Source organism: Phyllobates terribilis, unplaced genomic scaffold (genome assembly GCF_046119375.1).
Source record: "Phyllobates terribilis strain yellow unplaced genomic scaffold, ASM4611937v1 Scaffold_316__1_contigs__length_2197552, whole genome shotgun sequence".
Taxonomy (NCBI): Eukaryota; Metazoa; Chordata; class Amphibia; order Anura; family Dendrobatidae; genus Phyllobates; species Phyllobates terribilis.
In genome coordinates this window covers 282075-293873 of record NW_027363076.1, presented here as the reverse complement: position 1 = coordinate 293873, position 11799 = coordinate 282075, and positions in this window count along the sequence as shown.

Below are 11799 nucleotides of genomic sequence, written 5' to 3'. Positions count from 1 at the left end.
TTTTTAACCGTCTTGTTAAGCTACTGCGACCTGCACGTCTCTTCTAAGGGGCATTTAAACTATCTTGTTAATCTACTGCGACTTCCACCACTTTTCCAAGGGGCATTTAAAGCGTTTTGTTAAGCTACTGCAACCTGCACGTCTCTTCCAAGGAGTATTTAAACCGTCTTGTTAAGCTACTGCGACCTCCACCGCTCTTCCAAGGAGCATTTAAACCGTCTTGTTAAGCTACTGCGACGTGCACGTCTCTTCCATGGGGCATTTAAACTGTCTTGTTAAGCTACTGCGAACTACACGTCTCTTCCAAGGGTCATTTAAACCATCTTGTTAAGCTACTGCGACCTGCACGTCTCTTCCAACGGGCATTTAAACCATCTTGTTAATCAACTGCATCCTCCACCGCTATTCCAAGGGGCATTTAAACCGTCTTGGTAAGCTGCTGCGATCAGCACGTCTCTACCAAGGGGCATTTAATCCATCTTGTTAAGCTACTACGACCTACACCGCTCTTCCAAGGGGCATTTAAACCGTCTTGATAAGCTACTGCGACCTGCACGTCTCTTCCAAGGGGCATTTAAACCGTCTTGTTAAGCTACTGCGACCTGCATGTCTCTTCCAAGGGGCATGTAAACCTTCTTGTTAAGCTACTGCGACCTGTATGTCTCTTCCAAGGGGCATTTAAACCGTTTTGTTAAGCTACTGTGACCTGCACGTCTCTTCCAATGGGCATTTAAACCGTCTTGCTAAGCTGCTGCGACCTGCATGTCTCTTCCAAGGGGCATTTAAACCGTGTTGTTAAGCTACTGCGACCTGCACTTCTCTACCAAAGGGCATTTAAACCGTCTCGTTAAGCTGCTGCCACGTGCACGTATCTTCCAAGGTTCATTTAAACCGTCTTGTTAAGCTACTGCGACCTCCTCCGCTCTTCCAAGGGGCATTTTAACCGTCTTGTTAAGCTACTGCGACCTGCACGTCTCTTCCAAGGGGTCATTTAAACCATCTTGTTAATCTACTGCGACCTCCACCGCTTTTCCAAGGCGCATTTAAACCGTCTTGTTAAGCTACTGCGACCTGCACGTCTCTTCCAAGGGGTATTTAAACCGTCTTGTTAAGCTACTGCGACCTCCACCGCTTTTCCAAGGGGCATTTAAACCGTCTTGTTAAGCTACTGCGACCTGCACATCTCTTCCAAGGGGCATTTAAACCATCTTGTTAAGCTACTGTGACCTGCACCGCTCTTCCAAGGGGCATTTAATCCATCTTGTTAAGCTACTACGACCTCCACCGCTCTTCCAAAGGGCATTTAAATCGTCTTGTTAAGCTACTGCGACCTGCATGTCTCTTCCAAGGGGCATTTAAACCATCTTTTTAAGCTACTGCAACCTGCACGTCTCTCCCAAGGGGCATTTAAACCGTCTTGTTAAGCTACTGCGACCTGCACGTCTCTTCCATGGGGCATTTAAACCGTCTTGTTAAGCTACTGCGACTTGCACGTCTCTTCCAAGGGGCATTTAAACCTTCTTGTTTAGCTACTGCGACCTGCATGTCTCTTCCAAGGGGCACTTAAACCGTCTTGTTAAGCTACTGCGACCTCCACCGCTCTTCCAAGGGGCATTTAATCCGTCTTGTTAAGCTACTGCGACCTGCACTTCTCTACCAAAGGGCATTTAAACCGTCTTGTTAGGCTACTGCGACCTGCACGTCTCTTCCAAGGGGCATTTAAACCGTCTTTTTAAGCTACTGCGACCTCCACCGCTCTTCCAAGGGACATTTTAACCGTCTTGTCAAGCTACTGCGACCTGAACGTCTCTTCCAAGGGGCATTTAAACCGTCTTGTTAATCTACTGCGACCTCCACCTCTTTTCCAAGGGGCATTTAAATTGTCTTGTTAAGCTACTGCGACCTGCACGTCTCTTCCAAGGGGCATTTAAACCGTCTTGTTAAGCTACTGCGACCTGCACGTTTCTTCCAAGGGGCATTTAAACCATCTTGTTAAGCTACTGCCACCTGCACGTCTCTTGCAAAGGGTATTTAAAACGTTCTGTTAAGCTACTGCGACCTGCACATCTCTTCCAAGGGGCATTTAAATCATCTTGTTAAGCTACTGCGACCTGCACATCTCTTACAAGGGGCAATTAAATCGTCTTGTTAAGCTACTGCGATCTCCACCGCTCTTCAAAAGGGGCATTTAAGCCGTCTTGTGTAGCTACTGCGCCATGCACGTCTCTTCCAAGGGGCATTTAAACCGCCTTGTTAAGCTACTGCTACCTCCACCGCTCTTCCAAAGGGCATTTTAACCGTCTTGTTAAGCTACTGTGACAAGCACGTCTCTACCAACGGGCATTTAAACCGTCTTGTTAAGCTACTGCGACCTCCACTGCTCTTCCAAGGGGCATTTAATCCATCTTGTTAAGCTACTGCGACCTGCACGCCTCTTCGAAGTGGCCTTTAAAACGTCTTGCTAAGCTACTGCGAACTGCACGTCTCTTCCAAGGGGCATTTAAACCGTCTTGTTAAGCTTCTCCGAACTGCACGTCTCTTCCAAGGGGCATTTAAACCATCTTGTTAAGCTACTGTGACCTGCATTTCTCTTCCAAGGGGCATTTAAACTGTCTTGTTAAGCTACTGCGACCACCACCGCTTTGCCAAGGGGCATTTAAACCATCTTGTTAAGCTACTGTAACCTCCACCACTTTTCCAAGGTGCATTTAAACCGTCTTGTTAAGCTACTGCGACCTCCACCGCTCTTCCAAAGGGCATTTTAACTGTCTTGTTAAGCTACTGTGACCTGCACGTCTCTACCAAGGGGCATTTAAACCATCTTGTTAAGCTACTGCGACCTCCACTGCTCTTCCAAGGGGCATTTAATCCATCTTGTTAAGCTACTGCGACCTGCACGTCTCTTCGAAGGGGCATTTACACCGTCTTGTTAAGCTTCTGCGAACTGCACGTCTCTTCCAAGGGGCATTTAAAACATCTTGTTAAGCTTCTCCGACCTGCACGTCTCTTACAAGGGGCATTTAAACCGTCTTGTTAAGCTACTGTGACCTGCATGTCTCTTCCAAGGGGCATTTAAAGTGTCTTGTTAAGCTACTGCGACCTCCACCGCTCTGCCAAGGGGCATTTAAACCATCTTGTTAAGCTACTGTAACCTCCACCACTTTTCCAAGGTGCATTTAAAGCGGCTTGTTAAGCTACTGCGACCTGCATATCCCTACCAAGGGGCATTTAACCGTCTTGGTAAGCAACTGCGACCTGCACGTCTCTTCCAACGGGCATTTAAACCATCTTGTTGATCAACTGCGTCCTCCACCACTTTTCCAAGGGGCATTTAAACCGTCTTGGTAAGCTGCTGCGATCTGCACGTCTCTACCAACTGGCATTTAATTCATCTTGTTAAGCTACTACGACCTACACCGCTCTTCCAAGGGGCATTTAAACCGTCTTGTTAAGCTACTGCGACCTGCATGTCTCTTCCAGGGGGCATTTAAACCTTCTTGTTAAGCTACTGCGACCTGCAAGTCTCTTCCAAGGGGAATTTAAACCGTCTTGTTAAGCTACTGCGACCTCCTCCGCTCTTCCAAGGGGCATTTAAACCGTCTTGTTAAGCTACTGCGACGTGCTCGACTCTTCCAAGGGGCATTTAAACCGTCTTTTTAAGCTACTGCGACCTGCACGTCTCTTCCAAGGGGCATTTAAACCGTCTTGTTAAGCTACTGCGACCTGCACGTCTCTTCCAAGGGGCATTTAAACCGTCTTGTTAAGCTACTGCGACTTGCACGTCTCTTCCAACGGGCATTTAAACCTTCTTGTTTAGCTACTGTAACCTCCACCACTTTTGCAAGGGGCATTTAAACCATCTTGTTAAGCTACTGCGACCTGTATGTCTCTTCCAAGGGGAATTTAAACCGTCTTGTTAATCTACTGCGACCTGCACGTCTCTTCCAAGGGGCATTTAAACCGTCTTGCTAAGCTGCTGCGACCTGCATGTCTCTTCCAAGGGGCATTTAAACCGTCTTGTTAAGCTACTGCGACCTGCACTTCTCTACCAAAGGGCATTTAATCCGTCTCGTTACGCTACTACGACCTGCACGTATCTTCCAAGGGGCATTTAAACCGTCTTGTTAGGCTACTGCGATCTCCTCCGCTCTTCCAAGGGGCATTTTAACCGTCTTGTTAAGCTACTGCGACTTGCACGTCTCTTTCAAGGGGCATTTAAACCATCTTGTTAATCTACTGCGACCTCCACCTCTTTTCCAAGGGGCATTTAAACCGTCTGGTTAAGCTACTGCGACCTGCACGTCTCTTCCATGGGGCATTTAAAATGTCTTGTTAAGCTACTGCGACCTGCACGTCTCTTCCAACGGGCATTTAAAACATCTTGTTAATCTACTGCGACCTCCACCGCTTTCCCAAGGGGCATTTAAACCGTCTTGTTAAGCTACTGCGACCTGCACGTCTCTTCCAAGGGGCATTTAAACCATCTTGTTAAGCTACTGTGACCTGCACCTCTCTTCCAAGGGGCATTTAATCCATCTTGTTAAGCTACTACGACCTCCACCGCTTTTCCAAGGGGCATTTAAATCGTCTTGTTAAGCTACTGCGACCTGCATGTCTCTTCCAAGGGGCTTTTAAACCATCTTTTTAAGCTACTGCGACTTGCACGTCTCTCCCAAGGGGCATTTAAACTGTCTTGTTAAGCTACTGCGACCTGCACGTCTCTTCCAAGGGGCATTTAAACCGTCTTGTTAAGCTACTGCGACCTACACGTCTCTTCCTAGGGGCATTTAAACCGCCTTGTTAAGCTACTGCGACCTGCACGTCTCTTCCAAGGGGCATTTAAACCATCTTTTTAAGCTACTGCGACCTGCACGTCTCTCCCAAGGGGCATTTAAACCGTCTTGTTAAGCTACTGCGACCTGCACGTCTCTTCCAAGGGGCATTTAAACCTTCTTGTTTAGCTACTGCGACCTGCACGTCTCTTCCAAGGGGCACATAAACCGTCTTGTTAAGCTACTGCGACCTGCATGTCTCTTCCAAGGGGCACTTAAACCGTCTTGTTAAGCTACTGCGACCTTCACCGCTCTTCCAAGGGGCATTTAATCCGTCTTGTTAAGCTACTGCGACCTGCACTTCTCTACCAAAGGGCATTTAAACCGTCTTGTTAGGCTACTGCGACCTGCACGTCTCTTCCAAGGGGCATTTAAACCGTCTTTTTAAGCTACTGCGACCTCCACCTCTCTTCCAAGGGAAATTTTAACCGTCTTGTTAAGCCACTGCGACCTGCACGTCTCTTCCAAGGGGCATTTAAACCGTCTTGTTAAGCTACTGCGACCTGCACGTTTCTTCCAAGGGGCATTTAAACCGTCTTGTTAAGCTACTGCGACCTGCACGTCTCTTCCAAGGGGCATTTAAACCGTCTTGTTAAGCTACTGCGACTTGCACGTCTCTTCCAAGGGGCATTTAAACCTTCTTGTTTAGCTACTGCGACCTGCATGTCTCTTCCAAGGGGCACTTAAACCGTCTAGTTAAGCTACTGCGACCTCCACCGCTCTTCCAAGGGGCATTTAATCCGTCTTGTTAAGCTACTGCGACCTGCAATTCTTTACCAAAGGGCATTTAAACCGTCTTGTTAGGCTACTGCGACCTGCACGTCTCTTCCAAGGGGCATTTAAACCGTCTTTTTAAGCTACTGCGACCTCCACCGCTCTTCCAAGGGACATTTTAACCATCTTGTTAAGCTACTGCGACCTGCACATCTTTTCCAAGGGGCATTTAAACCGTCTTGTTTATCTACTGCGACCTCCACCGCTTTTCCAAGGGGCATTTAAATTGTCTTGTTAAGCTTCTGCAACCTGCACGTCTCTTCCAAGGGGCATTTAAACCGTCTTGTTAAGCTACTGCGACCTGCACGTCTCTTCCAAGGGGCATTTAAACCATCTTGTTAAGCTACTGCGACTTGCACGTCTCTTCCAACGGGCATTTAAACCTTCTTGTTTAGCTACTGTAACCTCCACCACTTTTGCAAGGGGCATTTAAACCATCTTGTTAAGCTACTGCGACCTGTATGTCTCTTCCAAGGGGCATTTAAACCGTCTTGTTAATCTACTGCGACCTGCACGTCTCTTCCAAGGGGCATTTAAACCGTCTTGCTAAGCTGCTGCGACCTGCATGTCTCTTCCAAGGGGCATTTAAACCGTCTTGTTAAGCTACTGCGACCTGCACTTCTCTACCAAAGGGCATTTAAACCGTCTCGTTACGCTACTACGACCTGCACGTATCTTCCAAGGGGCATTTAAACCGTCTTGTTAAGCTACTGCGATCTCCTCCGCTCTTCCAAGGGGCATTTTAACCGTCTTGTTAAGCTACTGCGACTTGCACGTCTCTTTCAAGGGGCATTTAAACCATCTTGTTAATCTACTGCGACCTCCACCTCTTTTCCAAGGGGCATTTAAACCGTCTGGTTAAGCTACTGCGACCTGCACGTCTCTTCCATGGGGCATTTAAAATGTCTTGTTAAGCTAATGTGACCTGCACGTCTCTTCCAACGGGCATTTAAAACATCTTGTTAATCTACTGCGACCTCCACCGCTTTCCCAAGGGGCATTTAAACCGTCTTGTTAAGCTACTGCGACCTGCACGTCTCTTCCAAGGGGCATTTAAACCATCTTGTTAAGCTACTGTGACCTGCACCTCTCTTCCAAGGGGCATTTAATCCATCTTGTTAAGCTACTACGACCTCCACCGCTTTTCCAAGGGGCATTTAAATTGTCTTGTTAAGCTACTGCGACCTGCATGTCTCTTCCAAGGGGCTTTTAAACCATCTTTTTAAGCTACTGCGACCTGCACGTCTCTCCCAAGGGGCATTTAAACTGTCTTGTTAAGCTACTGCGACCTGCACGTCTCTTCCAAGGGGCATTTAAACCGTCTTGTTAAGCTACTGCGACCTACACGTCTCTCCCTAGGGGCATTTAAACCGCCTTGTTAAGCTACTGCGACCTGCACGTCTCTTCCAAGGGGCATTTAAACCATCCTTTTAAGCTACTGCGACCTGCACGTCTCTCCCAAGGGGCATTTAAACCGTCTTGTTAAGCTACTGCGACCTGCACGTCTCTTCCAAGGGGCATTTAAACCTTCTTGTTTAGCTACTGCGACCTGCATGTCTCTTCCAAGGGGCACTTAAACCGTCTTGTTAAGCTACTGCGACCTGCATGTCTCTTCCAAGGGGCACTTAAACCGTCTTGTTAAGCTACTGCGACCTCCACCGCTCTTCCAAGGGGCATTTAATCCGTCTTGTTAAGCTACTGCGACCTGCACTTCTCTACCAAAGGGCATTTAAACCGTCTTGTTAGGCTACTGCGACCTGCACGTCTCTTCCAAGGGGCATTTAAACCGTCTTTTTGAGCTACTGCGACCTCCACCTCTCTTCCAAGGGACATTTTAACCGTCTTGTTAAGCTACTGCGACCTGCACGTCTCTTCCAAGGGGCATTTAAACCGTCTTGTTAAGCTACTGCGACCTGCACGTTTCTTCCAAGGGGCATTTAAACCGTCTTGTTAAGCTACTGCGACCTGCACGTCTCTTCCAAGGGGCATTTAAACCGTCTTGTTAAGCTACTGCGACTTGCACGTCTCTTCCAAGGGGCATTTAAACCTTCTTGTTTAGCTACTGCGACCTGCATGTCTCTTCCAAGGGGCATTTAAACCGTCTTTTTGAGCTACTGCGACCTCCACCTCTCTTCCAAGGGACATTTTAACCGTCTTGTTAAGCTACTGCGACCTGCACGTCTCTTCCAAGGGGCATTTAAACCGTCTTGTTAAGCTACTGCGACCTGCACGTTTCTTCCAAGGGGCATTTAAACCGTCTTGTTAAGCTACTACGACCTGCACGTCTCTTCCAAGGGGCATTTAAACCGTCTTGTTAAGCTACTGCGACTTGCACGTCTCTCCCAAGGGGACATTTAAACCGTCTTGTTAAGCTACTGCGACCTGTACGTCTCTTCCAAGGGGCATTTAAACCTTCTTGTTTAGCTACTGCGACCTGCACGTCTCTTCCAAGGGGCACTTAAAACGTCTTGTTAAGCTACTGCGACCTGCATGTCTCTTCCAAGGGGCACTTAAACCGTCTTGTTAAGCTACTGCGACCTCCACCGCTCTTCCAAGGGGCATTTAATCCGTCTTGTTAAGCTACTGCGACCTGCACTTCGCTACCAAAGGGCATTTAAACTGTCTTGTTAGGCTACTGCGACCTGCACGTCTCTTCCAAGGGGCATTTAAACCGTCTTTTTAAGCTACTGCGACCTCCACCTCTCTTCCAAGGGACATTTTAACCGTCTTGTTAAGCTACTGCGACCTGCACGTCTCTTCCAAGGGGCATTTAAACCGTCTTGTTAAGCTACTGCGACCTGCACGTTTCTTCCAAGGGGCATTTAAACCGTCTTGTTAAGCTACTGCGACCTGCACGTCTCTTCCAAGGGGCATTTAAACCGTCTTGTTAAGCTACTGCGACTTGCACGTCTCTTCCAAGGGGCATTTAAACCTTCTTGTTTAGCTACTGCGACCTGCATGTCTCTTCCAAGGGGCACTTAAACCGTCTTGTTAAGCTACTGCGACCTCCACCGCTCTTCCAAATGGCATTTAATCCGTCTTGTTAAGCTACTGCGACCTGCAATTCTCTACCAAAGGGCATTTAAACCGTCTTGTTATGCTACTGCGACCTGCACGTCTCTTCCAAGGGGCATTTAAACCGTCTTTTTAAGCTACTGCGACCTCCACCGCTCTTCCAAGGGACATTTTAACCGTCTTGTTAAGCTACTGCGACCTGCACGTCTTTTCCAAGGGGCATTTAAACCGTCTTGTTTATCTACTGCGACCTCCACCGCTTTTCCAAGGGGCATTTAAATTGTCTTGTTAAGCTTCTGCAACCTGCACGTCTCTTCCAAGGGGCATTTAAACCGTCTTGTTAAGCTACTGCGACCTGCACGTTTCTTCCAAGGGGCATTTAAACCTTCTTGTTAAGCTACTGCCACCTGCATGTCTCTTGCAAAGGGTATTTAAAACGTTCTGTTAAGCTACTGTGACCTGCACGTCTCTTCCAAGGGGCATTTAAATCATCTTGTTAAGCTACTGCGACCTGCACGTCTCTTACAAAGGGCAATTAAATCGTCTTGTTAAGCTACTGCGATCTCCACCGCTCTTCAAAAGGGGCATTTAAATCGTCTTATTTAGCTACTGCGCCATGCACGTCTCTTCCAAGGGGCATTTAAACCGCCTTGCTAAGCTACTGCGACCTCCACCGCTCTTCCAAAGGGCATTTTAACCGTCTTGTTAAGCTACTGTGACTAGCACGTCTCTACCAAGGGGCATTTAAACCGTCTTGTTAAGCTACTGCGACCTCCACTGCACTTCCAAGGGGCATTTAATCCGTCTTGTTAAGCTACTGCGACCTGCACGTCTCTTCGAAGCGGCATTTAAAACGTCTTGTTAAGCTACTGCGAACTGCACGTCTCTTCCAAGGGGCATTTAAACCGTCTTGTTAAGCTACTGCGACCTCCACTGCTCTTCCAAGGGGCATTTAATCCGTCTTGTTAAGCTACTGCGACCTGCACGTCTCTTCGAAGCGGCATTTAAAACGTCTTGTTAAGCTACTGCGAACTGCACTTCTCTTCCAAGGGGCATTTAAATAGTGTTGAGCCACCCCCGTAGTGTTCGAGTTCGGTTCGGTTTGCCGAACACCCGTGTGTTCGCCGAACTGTTCGTCGAACTGTTCGTCGAACACCTTCGAACACCGTTAAAACCAATGGCAGGCAAACAAAAACACATAGAAACACATAGAAAACACCTTCAAAGGTGTCCAAAAGCTGACAAACTGCTCAGAAGACATAACTAACACATGGAAAAGTGACAAGTACATATAGTCATGCGAAAATAAAAGAGGTGGAGGAGTAAAAGGAGGGGGAGACACAGATATAGGCATGTCATGCCCTTCTAAAATCCAAAAAGTGAGAAGCCGACACGGCCAGTCCGCTCCTGCCCGTGCCACCTCCATGTCGCCGGGTTTGTGCCAGAGCCGCGGTGAACCCTAATGGCCAGCCCCCCTCTCCCAATACTGGTGCCTGTCCGCTGGTGGGTCGAGCGAGCCCCCCTGTGGTGGAGGCAGCTCTAAGCTTTTTAATTTAAATTGTCTCTCTAATTTGAATGAATACACTTTAAATCCATTTACAAGGATCTATTGGAGGGCAAGTCTCATGCCAGCAGCCGCGTAATTCCAGCTCCAGTAGCGTCCACTAAAGCTGCTGCAGTTAAAAAGCTTTTATAAGGATCGAGCTCGGCTGTCCACCGCAAGGCATCCTACTGCCAGTCCCAGCTCCTATGCCTTGGGGTGCCTCCTGATGCTCTTCACTAAGTATCCCATGGTCCCGAAGCATTTCCTTTGAAAAAATTAAGTGTCTAAACTACAGGTGGTGTAGCTTGCTTAACAGCCGGGATAATCCGCTGACTAGCAGACACTGCTACTAGGCACAAAGTATTTCCTGGGCTAGATGCAGTTAAAAATTTGTAATTAGATACTCTCGTTGGATGCTGAGAAAGCATTCCATAGAGTCTCCTGGCACGCCATATATGATTCTCTTAAAAAGCTTGGGGTAGGGGTCTAGGGGACCCTTTTATAGCCAAAATCACGGCCCTGTATCACAATACGTCACCTAGGCTGAAGATAAATGGAACTGTAGCACCCTGAGGGCTCGGTTGCTACAGACGTATTGCACCTCACCCAGAGGTGTGATATCTCACTCTCATGTAAGGATGGAGTGTGGATCAGGACCCGACACCTGCATGCATTACACCACATTGCCGTGGGGCAGGGCGACCAATATGCCCCTGAGATGGGCACGACAGTCCCTGTCCCTGGCTGGAGTGGGGGGAGGGAACACTGAGAAAGGTGAACCCTGTAGTGCAGGAGCAGGGAGGAAGCAGTTCCTGGGTGCATTGAGAAGGGAGTATAAAAGGTGGGCACCATCTTAGTTCAGTGCAGAGAAGTCTGAGCAGAAGTGGCAGGGAGCAGGGGCTCTGCATGAGCTCTGCTCCGGAGGCGGGCCTAGTAACAGAGGCCCAGGCCTGGAAGAGGGAGAAGGAAGGAAGAGGAGCGGAGAAGGCTCCAGGAACGAGGAATGAAGGGATCCCAGGGGTGCGGACGGGCGAGTCGCCACCGCACGCCCGAATCCACCTGCGTGGAGGGGTCAGGCCAAAGGGGGAGACCGGTCCCCGAACTAGTGGAGGCAGGAAACGACCCTCAGCTAGAAACCGGAGGATCTGACATTTTATGTGGCGCAGCCCCTCGCTACACCCGCTAGGAAGGCACCACATAGGGTCAGGGAAACTGGCGCCAAGTTTACCAAGAGGAGGCCCGAGGCAGCCGGACAGAAGTGTTGGTAAGAAAGGCCAGACAAAGGACACACAAAGGGGGTCCTGTGAAGTGCTCCAAAGTTATCTGGGAGTTGTCTGAGCCCCTCACCTGGTGAGCACAGTACGACGTGGGCAGCCGTTACCTGCAGACGTGGTCTGGATAATAAGAACTGTGAGTAAAGGCCCTGAACTGCATCACTGACTCCGTGTCGTTACTGCTGCTGCCCTGCACCATCACCCCCATCCTCCGCATACACTGCCCTGAGGCTATACTCCTCCCGTGGGGAGTTATGCTACGCTCTGCTGCACCCACAACACCAGCCTCAGCGGTCTGCCCTGTAGCGGCGGTTCACTCTGACCGCAATCCACGGGTGGCGTAGTCGGACATTTAAACATC